Source organism: Hemiscyllium ocellatum, chromosome 10 (genome assembly GCF_020745735.1).
Source record: "Hemiscyllium ocellatum isolate sHemOce1 chromosome 10, sHemOce1.pat.X.cur, whole genome shotgun sequence".
NCBI classification, from domain to species: Eukaryota; Metazoa; Chordata; class Chondrichthyes; order Orectolobiformes; family Hemiscylliidae; genus Hemiscyllium; species Hemiscyllium ocellatum.
Window position 1 is genome coordinate 11670650 of NC_083410.1, and position 13442 is coordinate 11684091.

At 40.4% G+C, this 13442-nt stretch overlaps 1 protein-coding gene across 4 annotated transcripts in view; it reads left to right on the forward strand.

The window, feature by feature from the left end:
- LOC132819649 (kinesin-like protein KIF13B) overlaps nucleotides 1–13442 on the forward strand; it is a 176139-nt gene that overhangs the window by 23952 nt on the left and 138745 nt on the right. The gene's annotated exons all lie outside the window — the stretch shown is intronic.

Consider the following 13442-nt stretch of genomic DNA (forward strand, 5'->3'; position numbering starts at 1 on the left):
CAGTGGCCGGTATATTGGGTCCAGGTTGATGTGTTTGTTGATAGAATCTGTGGATGAGTGCCATGCCTCTAAAACTTCCCTGGCTGGTCTCTGTTTGGCTTGTCCTATAATAGTAGTGTTGTCCCAGTCGAATTCATGTTGTTTGTCATCTGCGTGTGTGGCTACTAAGGATAGCTGGTCGTGTCGTTTCGTGGCTAGTTGGTGTTCATGGATGCGGGTTGTTAGCTGTCTTCCTGTTTGTCCTATGTAGTGTTTTGTGCAGTCCTTGCATGCAAAGCCAACTTATATACAAAATCCCATGCAATGACTGCACAAAACACTACAAAAACTGCAACAAAAACTCCAAGCTCAGCGAACAGAACCACAACAGTAAGGGGAAGAAGTCACTAGGTGGGAGTAATTTATAGGCCACCCACTAATAATGCTGCAGTGGCACAGGCGGTCAATCAAGAAATATCTGACGCATGTAAGAATGGAATGGCAGTAGTTATGGAGGACTTTAACATGCACATTCATTGGCCACATCAAGTCAGTAGAGGCAGTCTTGAAGAGGAATTCATAGAACTCAACAGCATGTTCCTGAACCTACAATGGAACGTGCAATTTTAAATCCGGTCCTTTGTAATGAGACAGGTAAAATTAATCTCTTAGTTGAGGATACTCATGAAAAGAGTGATCACAATATCATAAAATTTCAGATACAAATGGAGGGTGAAATAATATCATCTAAAACCAGGTTATGTTTAAACAAGGGAGAATATAATCAGATGAGGAAGGAGTTGGCTAAATTAGACTGGGAACACAAGTTAAATGGTGGAACAGTAGAGGACTTTGAAAGAGATTTTTCATAGTGTTCAAGGAAAATGTATTCTGGTCAAAAGCAAAGCTAGAAAGTGCCAGCCTTGGATAACCAAGGAAATAAAAGAAGGCATCCAATTAAAAGCCCAAGCTTACAAAGTAGCCAAGAGTAGTGTGAAACAGCAAGATTGGGAAAACTTTTTTAAAAAGCAACAAAGAACCTTGAAGCAACAAATAAAGAAAGATTAGATTATTTAGTGTGGAAACAGGCCCTTCGCCCCAACGAGTCCACACCGACCTGCCGAAGCTCAACCCACCCGAACCATTCCCCTACATTTACCCCTTCACCTAACACGGGCAATTTAGCATGGCCAATTCATCTAACCTGCACATTTTTGGATTGCGGGAGGAAACCGGAGCACCCGGAGGAAACCCATGCAGATACTGGGAGAATGTACAAACTCCACACAGTGTCGCCTAAGGTGGGAATTGAATCCGGGTCTCTGGTGCTGTGAGGCAGCAGTGCTAACCACTGTGCCGTCCAAGGAATGATTAGATTATGAATGCAAACTGGCAGAGAATATAAAAACAGGTAGGAACAGCTTTTGCAAATATATAAAACAGAAAAGGATGGCTAAAGTGGATATAGGTTCCTTGCAGGATGAGAAGGGAAATTAATATTGGGTAATGCTAAAACAACAGAGGCCTTGAATAACTATTTGTGTCAGTCTTCACTGTGGGAGATGTATTTAACATGCCAAAGAATGATGTTAAGGATACAGTGGGAGTAACTGTTATCACTAAAGGGGTAGTGTTGAGCAAACTTGAGGATCTAAAGGTAGATAAGTCCCCTGGTCCTGATGGAATGCATCCCAGGATGCTGAAAGAAATGGCAGAAGTTTTAATAGATGTGTGAGTGGTAATTACCAAAATTCACTGAACTTTGGGCAGATCCTGGCAGACTGAAAGACAGCGAATGTCACATTGCTGTTCACAAAGGTATAGGCAAAAGGGGGTAACTTTCAGCGTAACATCTGTAGTCAGGAAAATGCTGAGTGCTATTGTCAAAGAATAAACCAGTGAGATGTCTGGATGGAAAGGGTTCCATTAGGCAGATGCAGCATGGATTCAGGAAGGGAAGATTGTGTTTGACAAACTTAGTGGAGTTCTTTGAGGATGTAACAAATGTAGTGGATGGAGAGAAACAGGTAAATGTTGTGGTTGATATTCTAGAAGGCATTTGATAAGGTGCCGCATAAAAGACTCCTCTATAAGATACGTATGCATAAAGTTGCGGGGAATGTACTCGCTTGGATAGAGGACTGATTAACCAAGATAAAGTAAAGAGTTGGGACAAAGAGTTTTTTTCTGGTTGGAGATCTGTGGTGAGTGGGGTGCCACAGGGGTTGGTGTTAATGATATATAGAAGCAGAGACAGTGTAACATATCCAAGTTTGCTGATGATACTGACACTAAATTGAGTGGAAAGGCAAACTGCGTAAAGGATGTGGAGTATCTGCAGAGAGGTTGAGATAGGTTGTGAATTGGCAAGGGTCTGGCAGATGTTGGTAAATGAGAGGTTATCCACTTTGGAAATAAAAATAGTAGGTCAGAGCATTATTTAAATGCTGAAAGGTTGCAGCATGCAGTTGTGCAGAGGGACGTAGGAGTGTTCGTACACGAATTGCTCAAAGTTGATTTACAGGTGCAACAGATAATCAGGAAGACAAATGGAATATTGACTTTCATTGAGCGAGGGATTGTTCTGAAGAGTAGGGAGGTTCTGCTGCAATTGTACAAGGTGTTGGTGAGGCTGCATCTGGAGTGTTGTGTGCAGTTCTGGTCTCCTGACTCTAAGGACATACTGGCTTTGGAGGCAGTGTGGAGGAGATTCACCAGATTGATTCTGGAGACGAGGGGGTTACCTTTTTGAGGAGAGATTGAGCTGCCAGAGGCTGTAATTGCTAGAATTTAGAAGATTGAGTGGGTATCTTATAGAAACATATAAAATTCTGAAAGTGATACATAAGACAGAAGCAGGCAAGTTTCTGCTGGTGGGTGAGACTAGAACTAGGAGACATGGCCTCAAGATTGGGGGTGGGGGGGTTGGGGAAGTACATTTAGAACAGAGATGAGGAGGAACTGCTTTTCCCAAAGAGCACTGAATCTATGGAATTCTCTGCACATGGAAGTAGCAGAGGCAGCCTCATTTAATATATTCAAAACACAGTTGGGTGGGTTTTTGTATGGTAGGGGAATTAAGGGTTATGGGGATAATGCAGGTAGGAGGAGCTGAGACGATGAATAAATCAGCCACGATCTTAAATGGTGGAACATTCTCGATGGGCCAAGTAGCCTACTGCTTCTATTTCTGTGAAACTATGAAACTTAATGCGGTGAGGCCCTGAGCCATAAGATTGAATTCTTAAATTCCTGAAGTATTTTGGTAAACAACCTCTTCAGAGGTATTTTACCACCTGGAACAGGTTGACCTTCTGATTCAGAAATGGGGCATTATCACTGTGCAACAAGAGCCCCACTTGAATTCCTCATATTTCTAATTCACCTCCGAGACATTATGACACTCCTGAAACAGGTAGGAAATTTCCCTGGGGTGGTGGAGTCCAGAACTAGAGGGCATAGGTTTAGAGTGAGAGGGGAAAGATATAAAAGGAACCTCAGGGGCAACGTTCTAACAGAGAGGGTGATCCATGTATGGAATGAGCTGCCAGATAAGTGATGATGGCTGGTACAATTACAGCATTTAAGACATCTGGATGGATGTATGAATAGCAAGAGTTTAGAGGGCTATGGACTAAGTGCTGGCAAATGCGGCTAGATTAGGTTAGGATATCTGGTTGGCATGGGCGAGTTGGACCAAAGGGTCTGTTTCCAATGCTGTACATTTCTATGACTCTGACTCAAAGTCTATTCACCACTGATTATGGCTGATAAATTTCTTAATCTCATTCTGGGATTCTCAATTGTATTCTGAGGTTCTCAATCCCAGTTGCTTGCCTTATCCTGTAACCTTTGATCCCCTTACTAATAAAGAACCTACCTATTTCTGTCTTAAATATATTCAATCACTTGCCCTCCACAGCCTTAAGTCATTGTGTTCCACAGATTCACCACCCTGTGGCTGAAGAAATTCCTCCTTCTCTCAGTTCTAAAGGGTCGTCCCTTTACACTGAGGCTGTGCTCTTAGGTCCTAGTCTCCAACTAATGGAAACATCTTCACACCCATTCTATCCAGGCCTCTCATATTCTATAAGTTTAATTGAGATTCTCCCCCATATCTTTCTAAACGCCATTGAGTACAGACCTAGAGTCCTCAGCTTCTCATATAACTAGGCCTTCATCCCTGGAGTCATTCTTGTAATATCTTCTGAACCCCCTCCAAGGCTGGCATATCCTTCCTTGGATATGGGGCACACAATTGCTCATAATATTCCAAATGCAATCTGACCTGAGCCTTTTACAGCTTCAGCGGTGCGTCCCTGCTTTTGATTTCTAATCCTCTTGAAATGAATGCAAATGTTGTATTTGTCTTCCTAATTGCCACGTGAACTAGAATGTTAACTTTGAGAGAATCCTGAACTAGGACTCTCAAGTTTGTTTCAGATTTCCAAAGCTTTTCCCCATTTAGAAAACAGTTTATACCTCTTCTTCCTATGAAAATGCATAACCTCACTTTGCCAAATTGTTTTCCATCTGCCACTGTTTTGCCTCCCTTTCCTCCTGCAGCTTCCCCACTTCCTCATCACCTAACTATCCCTCCATTTTGTCTTTGTCATCTGCAAACTTAGCAACAATGCCCTCTGTTCATTCATCCAGATTGTTAATGTATAATAATGTAAAATTATGGTCCCAGCACTGACCCCTGCAGAATCCCACTAGTCACTGGCTACCATTTTGAAAAAGACTCATTTGTCCCAACTTTGTGCCTTCTGCCAGTCAGCCAATCCTCTCTTCATGGACAATTGGATTAGTCACTTAGATTTCCTTGCTTTCTGAATATCTTTTTGTGCATATCAATGTGCAGGAGTGTGCCTCCCTCTCCTCATGCCAAAGTGCATCAGAACTACTTGATGTCAAGGTTCATGGTTGGCTTTTCAAAATACAGAAACAAAATGCTGCAGACTCTGTCAGTTGTGGTTAAAAATAAAAGATGCTGGTGGAAAAATTTAGCTTGGGCAGCATTGATGTGGAGGTGCTGGTGTTAGACTGGGGTCAACAAAGTCAGAAGTCTCAACACCAGGTTATAGTCCAACAGGTTTATTTGAAATCACATGCTTTTGGAATGCAGCTCATTCATCAGGTGAAGTGGAGGGAAGTGCACAGGCGCAGAACTTATATGCAGAGAGATAATGGAAATCACTCTGCACACAAAATTCTGTGCCTGTGTGCTTCTCTCTGTTCATCTGATGAAGGAGCAGTGAGCTGAAAGCTTATGATTTCAAACAAACCTGTTGGACTATAATCTGGTGTCGTGTGACTTCTGACTTTGGGCAGCATTGGCAAGGAGAAACACAAGTTAATGTTACAAATAAATTGGGCTGCAGTTCTGACTAATTTTTTTTCATTTTCTGTTTTTATTCTCTGTTGTCGAGAGGCAGATTGCGAAATGTTGAGTGAGGAAAAAGCTTCTGTTCATCCCAATGTATTCCCCTAGATTTAGTAGATTGTTGCAATTACTAAATTGTGTACGTTCAGGGTGCCACAGTGCAGTCTGGTACTGAGCTTTATCCATCTACTAGCCATATGGAGTTGTTAAGAAATATAGCCTGTGAAGCTCCAGTACTTTGAAAGCAGAGTGCAGTTATTTCAAATCTATGTGAACCAGAAAATGGTAATGTTAATAGATTAGTTCCAAAGGATTTCAATTTGCTAGAATATCTTGGTACTGTAAATTTATTTCACAAGGAAAATGTACAATTATTATGTATTGACTATACTTTTCACTCTTGGCTCGAGTGCTGTAAGCAAATGGCACTCCCTCCCAAGTATCAGAAACATCCCGAACGTCTACTTAACATCCTTCTCGATGTTTATTCTACACTTGCATCTTTTTAAAATTTTTCCTTGTAAACAGAAAACAACGTTGAGGTATTAGGATCTCAATATCCCCGTCTCTAGTGCCTCCTTAATTAGAAGCTATGCAATGTTTAGACCTGTTGATGAGTGAAATGCTGGCATGCTTATTGATTGTATTTGTGAATCTCAGCTGTCAAGAACATTTCTAAAATTACTCCACTGTCAGTTGCAAACTAACTAATGTTTGCAGTACTCAATTCACTTTTTTGCATGTAGGTAAATCTAGCAGATGGCACTTTTGTTGCTGACATGTGATTTGAATTTTTCCAATGATTGGTGGTGTTGGTTCCTGATTCGGTTTGTTACTCCAGTTAACCAAGTGAATATGAGAAGAATGCAAAATCAGCTGGAATAGATATTCTGTCCTTATTTGTTTTAAACATTGGGGGTTTAAGTTAACATAATTCTGTTCATCGTTTGTGAATGACTTTTCTGGGTTAGTTTTCTGACCTTTGCCTGAATTGACTGAGACTGCTCCAGTTGACGTCAACACCACAGGGTAGAAAGGATTGTTAAAATAGTATACAATGGGTCATTTGACTTGGGACAAGTAGAGATCTGATTTGTTTCTGTTTCTCTTTTGCTTGTTCTTTTTCACTTCATAAGCTTTCTAAAAATAAGAATCTGAATGAACTTGTATGTCCTGTGTTTTAAAATGCTCAGATAATTTGGACACATTATGCAAAAGGCATCTGGCTCTTAACCGTCAGACCATTTTAATATTCGTCACTAATTATAATAAATAGTGGATTGGAGATTTCACAGCATTATTAGTATCAAGGTATGTCGCAAATTGGTAGGATGTGGTTTGTGACAGGATTTCCTTAACTGAATGTTTGCAGTGTTGATACATATTTAAAGGGGGTAAAAGAAAATGCAGGCTAGCGACTTACCCACAGGGAATGTCAGTTAGAATGGTAGCTTCTGCTCATTCATGTCTAGGAAGTATTACTGATTCGAGTGACAAGATTGTTCTTTTAAGTATCTTTCAGCTAGTGTATAACCCATGGTATGCTAAAGTTGGAATTATCAGTTTTCCTATATTTTAGGTAGGGAAATCTTCATGAAAGAGACAGTCTGAAAAGCACGTGTTGTCAGGTACAGAAAAGAATTAGAATTTACCCACTTCTTAAAATTTCAAAGCGCATCTGTCACAGCATGGTGAACTTGTTTAACTGGTCCTTATAACTTTTGCTTTTTTTTCTGTTTTATTTTTCTTTTATGGGATTTGAGCTTTCTTGCTAAAGGCCAACATTTTTTATCTTCCTTTAATTGCCTTTGATTAGGTGGTAGTGAGCCACCTTTCTTGAACTTCACCAGTTTAGCTGTTGCAGATAGATCCGTAGTCTTTTAGGAAAGAAGTTCCAGCTTTTTGACCCAATCACATGAAGGAATAGCTGTATACTTTCAAGACAGGGCAGGAAATTTGACAAAATGACATTTATTTGCCTTATCTAAATCATTTAAGGAAAGAAATCAATATTTGTAGGGAAATGGTGTTGGGGAAATTGAGATTAAAGACTGGTAAATTCCCAGGGCCTGATAATCTACATCTCTGGGTACTTCAGGAAGTGACCCTAAAAATGGTGGATGCAGTGGTGGCAATCTTTCAAGATTATGTAAACTCTGGAATAGATCTAATGGATTGGAGGATAGTTCATGTGATTCCATCTTTTTTTAAAACTAAGGATGTACAGAGAAAATGGGGAATTATAGACCGGTTAGTCTGACATTAATAGGGACAATGTTAGAATCCATTATAGAAGATTTAATTGCAGTTACAGAATTCAACACAGTCAGCATGGATTTGCTAAAGGAAATCATGATTAAATCTGTTTGAAATTTTTCGAGGATATGACTAGTAGAATTGATATATTGATAAGAGCTGGTAGATGTAGTTTTCTTGGACTTTGAGGCTTTTTGTATGGTCCCACATTCGAGCTTAGCATCTAAGTTTGTGGGTTGGGGGGGGCTACTGCCATGGATAGAGAACTGTTCTGGCTATGGAGGGAGTGTAACAAAGATTTACTAGACTAAATTCTAGGGTGGCAGGACTGATGCAGTGAAAGGAGTCTGAAGAAATATGAAGGAAAACTGGTTAGAACTATGTTGATTGGAGTTCAGAAGAATGAGTGGTGATTTCATAAAAACGTATGAAACTGTAACCGGATTAGACAAGGTAAATGCAGGAAGGATGTTCCCAATGGTTTTCGACTTCCCAGTCATTGGTTAAGGATATCGGATAGGCCAATTAGCCCTCGGGAGGAGAAATTATAATTGCTGGACTGTTAATCCAGAGACCCCAGGTAAAGTTTTGGGGATTGAAATTCAAATTCTGTCAGGGCACATGGTAGAATTTGAGAGTTTAATAATGAGCATGAAACAATTGTTTGTGAAAAATAGGCATTTGATTCTTTAATCTCCTTTTAAGGAAGGAAATCTACCATCCTTATCTGGTATGACCCATATGTGACTTCAGACTCTCAGCAATGTGGTTGACTCTCAACTGCCCTCTGGGCAATTAGGAATGGGCAACAACTAGTGGCCTTGCCAGCAATGGCTTCATCTGTGAATGAATTAAAAAAAAGTGAGTAGGGATTTGCAGAATTCTCTGCCACAGAAATCAATTGAAGTCAAAACATTGAATATTTTCAAGAAGGTATTAATAAAGTTCTTGGGGCTTCAGAGATCAAAGGGTTTGGGAAGAAATTGGGAACACGGTACTAAGTTTGATGATCAGTTATGATTGTGTTGAATGGGAGAGCAGGCTTGAAGGGTTGAAATGGCCTACTCCTATTTTGCAACGTTGCTGTTTCATTGGAGAGAACCATGCAGGCAGTGATGCTCTCTGACATCATCTATCCTGTTTGGGAGATTTTGAAGGAGGCTTGTTGAGTTGTTGGCGTGCATTTTGAATAGGGACAGTACACTGTTGCCGCAATACCTCAATCACCAAGGAAATGTCTATCAAATGGGCTGATGTCAAACTCTTTAAGTGTTGGTGGATCAGAAATATGGAGAAAATTCCATCTCATTCCTGACTTGTGCCTTTATAGATGGTGGTTATGTCATGGAGAATGAGGAAGTGAGTTACTCACCATAGAATTCATTGCCTCTGATTTGCTTCAGTAGCCATAGTATTTACATGGCTAGTCTTGTTAAATTTCTTATCAGTGCAAATCCCAAGGATGTTGTTGATTTTCCTCTGCAAACTTTCTTCCTCAAAAGCATGAATTTCCAATACCCGTTATCTTGACTCATTGTTCATTTGTAAGCTGAAATGTGGGCTGTTGATGGGGAGGTAGAATGGTTGAAGGAGAGTAGCCAAATTATTGCAGATGCTCTTTTTGGCAATACTCTGTATGAATGTGCTTCCCCAAGAGCAATGAGGTAATGTTCAGGAGTGGGAACCACAACTGATTTTTACCTCTCTGTATCAATGTCAGAGATCTAGTATATGCATGGCAATTTTAAACATTCACTCCTGGGGTGCCAAGCATTTATTACCCTCCTTAATTTCCTTTTGAGAAAGTTGTGGTGAACTGCTGTCTTGAACCGTTTCTCTCCATGCACTGCAGGTAAACTGACAAAGCCATTAGGGAATTTCAGATTTTTGATTCAATGATGCTGAAGAAATGGCAGTATATTTCCAAGTCAGGATGGTAAGTGGTTTAGAGGGAACTTGCAGGTGACTTTGTTCCCATGTATCTACTACCCTTGCTCTTAACTATGAAATTAAATTTGTTTTTGACCTTTGTCGCATTTGACCTCCAAGATGTGCATTCAACTTCATATTTGAGATTTTTGTGCCATCACTACAACTGTGAAAACTGCCTATTTTCACATGCATAACATTAATCAGATTTCTCCTGTCTCAGCTTTTCTGCTGGTGAAACCCTCATTCGTAACTTCATGATGACTGGTTTCCCAGTCTACGTTTTGTACACCTATGGTCATCCAAACCTCTGATACCTTTCTGCTAATTGCACTGGATCGCATTCCTCTATTGTCATGTGTTCACTAACCTTCGTTGGCTTCTGTTTAAGCGGTGGCAGAAGTTTAAAATTTTCAGCCTTGTTTCAAATTTATCAATAATCTTACCCCTACTTGTCTTTTGTAATCTCCTTCAGCCGTATACTCTGCTAAGACTTTGAAAAATTAATTCACAGGATCCATACCTAATTTCCCATGAAAAGGCAGAGATAAATTGATGTTTTGAACTGCTGTAGTCCACATGAGGAAGTGCACCCACAGTGCTAGTTGGGAGGGAGTTCCCAGATTTAGTCCAGCAACAGTGAAGGAATGATGTGGTTCCAAATCAGAATGGTGTTTATCTTCAAGGGGAACTTTTGGAGGAGTGGTGTATCCATGCATCTACTGTCCTGTCCATTAGATGCTAGAGATTACAGGTTTAAGAGCTGCTGGTGAACGAGCGTTGTTCAATTGTTGCAGTGCATCTTGTAGATAGTGCTGCCGCTGTGCATGGTACATGGAATGAATGTTGAAGATGTTAGATGGGGTGCCATTCAAATAGGTTGCTTTGTATTGGATAGTGTTGAGTTTTTTGTGTGCTTATTGGATATGCAGCCATCCGGTTAAGTGGAAAGTATTCCATCGCGCTCCTGACTTCTATCTTGTCGGTGGTAGATAAGCTTTGAGGAGTCAAAAGTTACTCGCTAAATTCCCACCCTCTGAACTGCTGGTGTAGCTTTATTATTTACATAGCTGGTCCAGTTTTAGCTTCTAGTCATTGCTAACACTTGTGTAAAGTGTACTTTCCTTACTGCTTATGAGCTGAAACCTGTAAGTTTTCCAGGTTTTTCTGCTTTTAGACATGAGTTCCTCAATATCTGAGGAGTTGTGGATAGTGCTAAACATTGTGTAGGCATTAGTTAATATTTCCATATCTGACTTGATGGAGGAGAGTCATCGATAAAGCTGCTAAAGATGGTTTGACATCAGGCACTATAGAGATTCCTGTGATGCGATGGTAGTGTCCCTACACCTTGGCCAGCAGACACAGGTTTAAGTCCCACCTGCTCCAGACATGTGTGATAGCATCTCTGAACAGGTTGATTAGAAAGTATCTGCAGCGATTCCTGTGACCATCACTACCATCTTCCTTTGTTCTTGGTATGACTCTGACCAGCACAATGTCTTCCTTGATTCCCATTGAACCTAATTTTCTTGGGCTCCTTGATGCTGCTCCCAGTCAAATGCTCTCTTGTTGTCAAGGAATTTTAGCCCTTTTTGTTTTGTAAACATAGCACAATGTTGTAATGAGGTTGGGAGTGGTGTGGCCCTGGCAGAATCTAATCTGAACATGAGTGAGCAAATTAATGTTGAACGAGTGCAGGTTGATAGTGTAATTGATGACGCCTTTCATCACTTTGAGATTAGGCGGACAGGGCAGTAATTGGATAGCTGTATTTACCCTACTCTTTCTGGGTAGGAAGGACCTGGGCAATTTTCATCTTGCTAGGAAGATGTCAGTATTGTAGCTGTATAGGAACAAGTTGGATAGGGGCTAGGTTAGATCTGAAGTACAAGTTTTCAGTTGTCTATGCTTCTTGGTATACAGGTAATCCTGTGTTGTAGTTCAAGTTGATGCCTTTTTTCAAAAAGATATTCCTGGTGCTGGAATGCCTTCCAGTCCTTGTGTACCAGGTTTGACAGGTTGCATCTTCTGGCCCAGTGTTAACGGTGGAGTGGCAGATATATTGGGCCATGTGATGACATTATGGTTTAATGTAATTCTGCAGCTGTTGTGGTTAATGGATGCCCAATCTTGAATTGATTTGTTGGAAATTTATTTCATTTGGCACAGTGGTACTGCCACACAACATGACAAAAGGTATCCCCAATGAGATGAGGGACTTCATCTCCACAAGGACTGTATAATGGTCAGTTCTTCTGATACTGTTAAGGCCAGATATATCTGCGATAGGTAGACTAATAAGGTTGAGTAAGTTTTTCCTTCTGGTTGCTTCCCTGCTGCAGCCCAGTGTTGCAGCCAAGCCCTTTAGAGCTTGGCAAGGTTGGTCAGTAATGACGCTACTGAGTGACTATTGCTGCTGACCATTGGAAGTCCCCCACCCAAAGTCTCTTGGTGAGTCCTCCAAGTATGTAATAATCATCAGTAGGTGTTTTCCTTGCCCATATTGGACCTGATGCTATAAGGCTTCATTGATTCCAGACTCCATGTTGAAGACTCTGAATGTAGCGACCTCTTGATTGAATGCCTCTATGCCTACATTTGTGGTGGTGATGTCTTAGAAAATGTTGTTCTCGTGGAATCATATTTTACATACAGTGTCAGGCTGTTGCTTGATGAAACAATGGGACAGGTAAAGCAATTTTGGACTCCAGCCAGGTGACATGGCCATTGTCATTTCCTGTGCCTTGGTTGACACCAGATGGTATGTTAGACTTTCTGGAGAATGGATGTGACTGAGTGATTTCTAGACCATTTCAAAGGTAACTTTAAAAATATCATGAATGTGGACTCTCACGTAGACTAGACCAGGTAAGAATGGCAGATTTCTCTTCCCTAAAGATATTCATGAAACAGATGGGTTTTAATGAGATTGGCAATGGCTTCATTGTCACCATTTGACTAGTTTTTAATTTCAGGTTTATCCATTTTAAATTTTGCCTTTTGTCGTGTTGTGATTTCGACTCAAGTACCCAGAGCATTAACTGGGGTCTCTAGATTGACTTCATTGACAATGTTACTAATTCATGACCACCTCTAATTTGAGAATCATGAATTCTGGCCTTGATTACATCCCAGTTTTTAAATTACTTTAGCATGGTGACAGTTTCTTCACCTGCCTAAGCCTGAAACTTCGAAAAGCCCTTGTTACACATCTCAATCTCTACATTTTTTTTTCCCTTTTAAGTACTCTTGGAAACTCATCTCTTTTGACAATCTAACTTAATATCTCCTTATGTTACCTGGTGTCATGTCTTGTCTTGTTTTGTAATGCTGTTGTGAAGAACATTGGGATATTTTATACTCCGGACACTGTGTAAACGAGTGGGGTTTTGGTAGAGGGTGAAGTTGGGAGCGGCTGCCAAAGACCTGTGCGTTAGTGGTGGAGGTGCATGGGAACAACTTGGTGATGCACTTGATGTTGCTTTTTTGTAGTTGCATTGTTGTAGAGCTGCTCATCAAGGAACAGTCAAATCTGCTTCACATTCAGTAGGGAAGCAAAAAGAGATGTCAAGGAAAATGGATAATTTGAAGAAGATTGTTGACAGCCTAAGGTGTGGTTGAGAAAAGGATTGTTGAGATTTCTGAAATTGAAGGAGGTGCAGGAAACTTGGTAGGGAGTTGCAGTGAGTCAGAATAGCATAGATGAATAATAAGCAATCATCAAGACTGCAGGTGAACAAAAAGGGTTGGGAAGTGCAAGCAAAAATGCAAGGTTGGAGGAAATCATTAAGGGATGATAAATGAAGTCATAATTTTTAATTTATGGAAGTACTTTTGAAAATGTTTACTTTTACAGGTATATGAAATATTTAGCTGCTTTATGATGTCT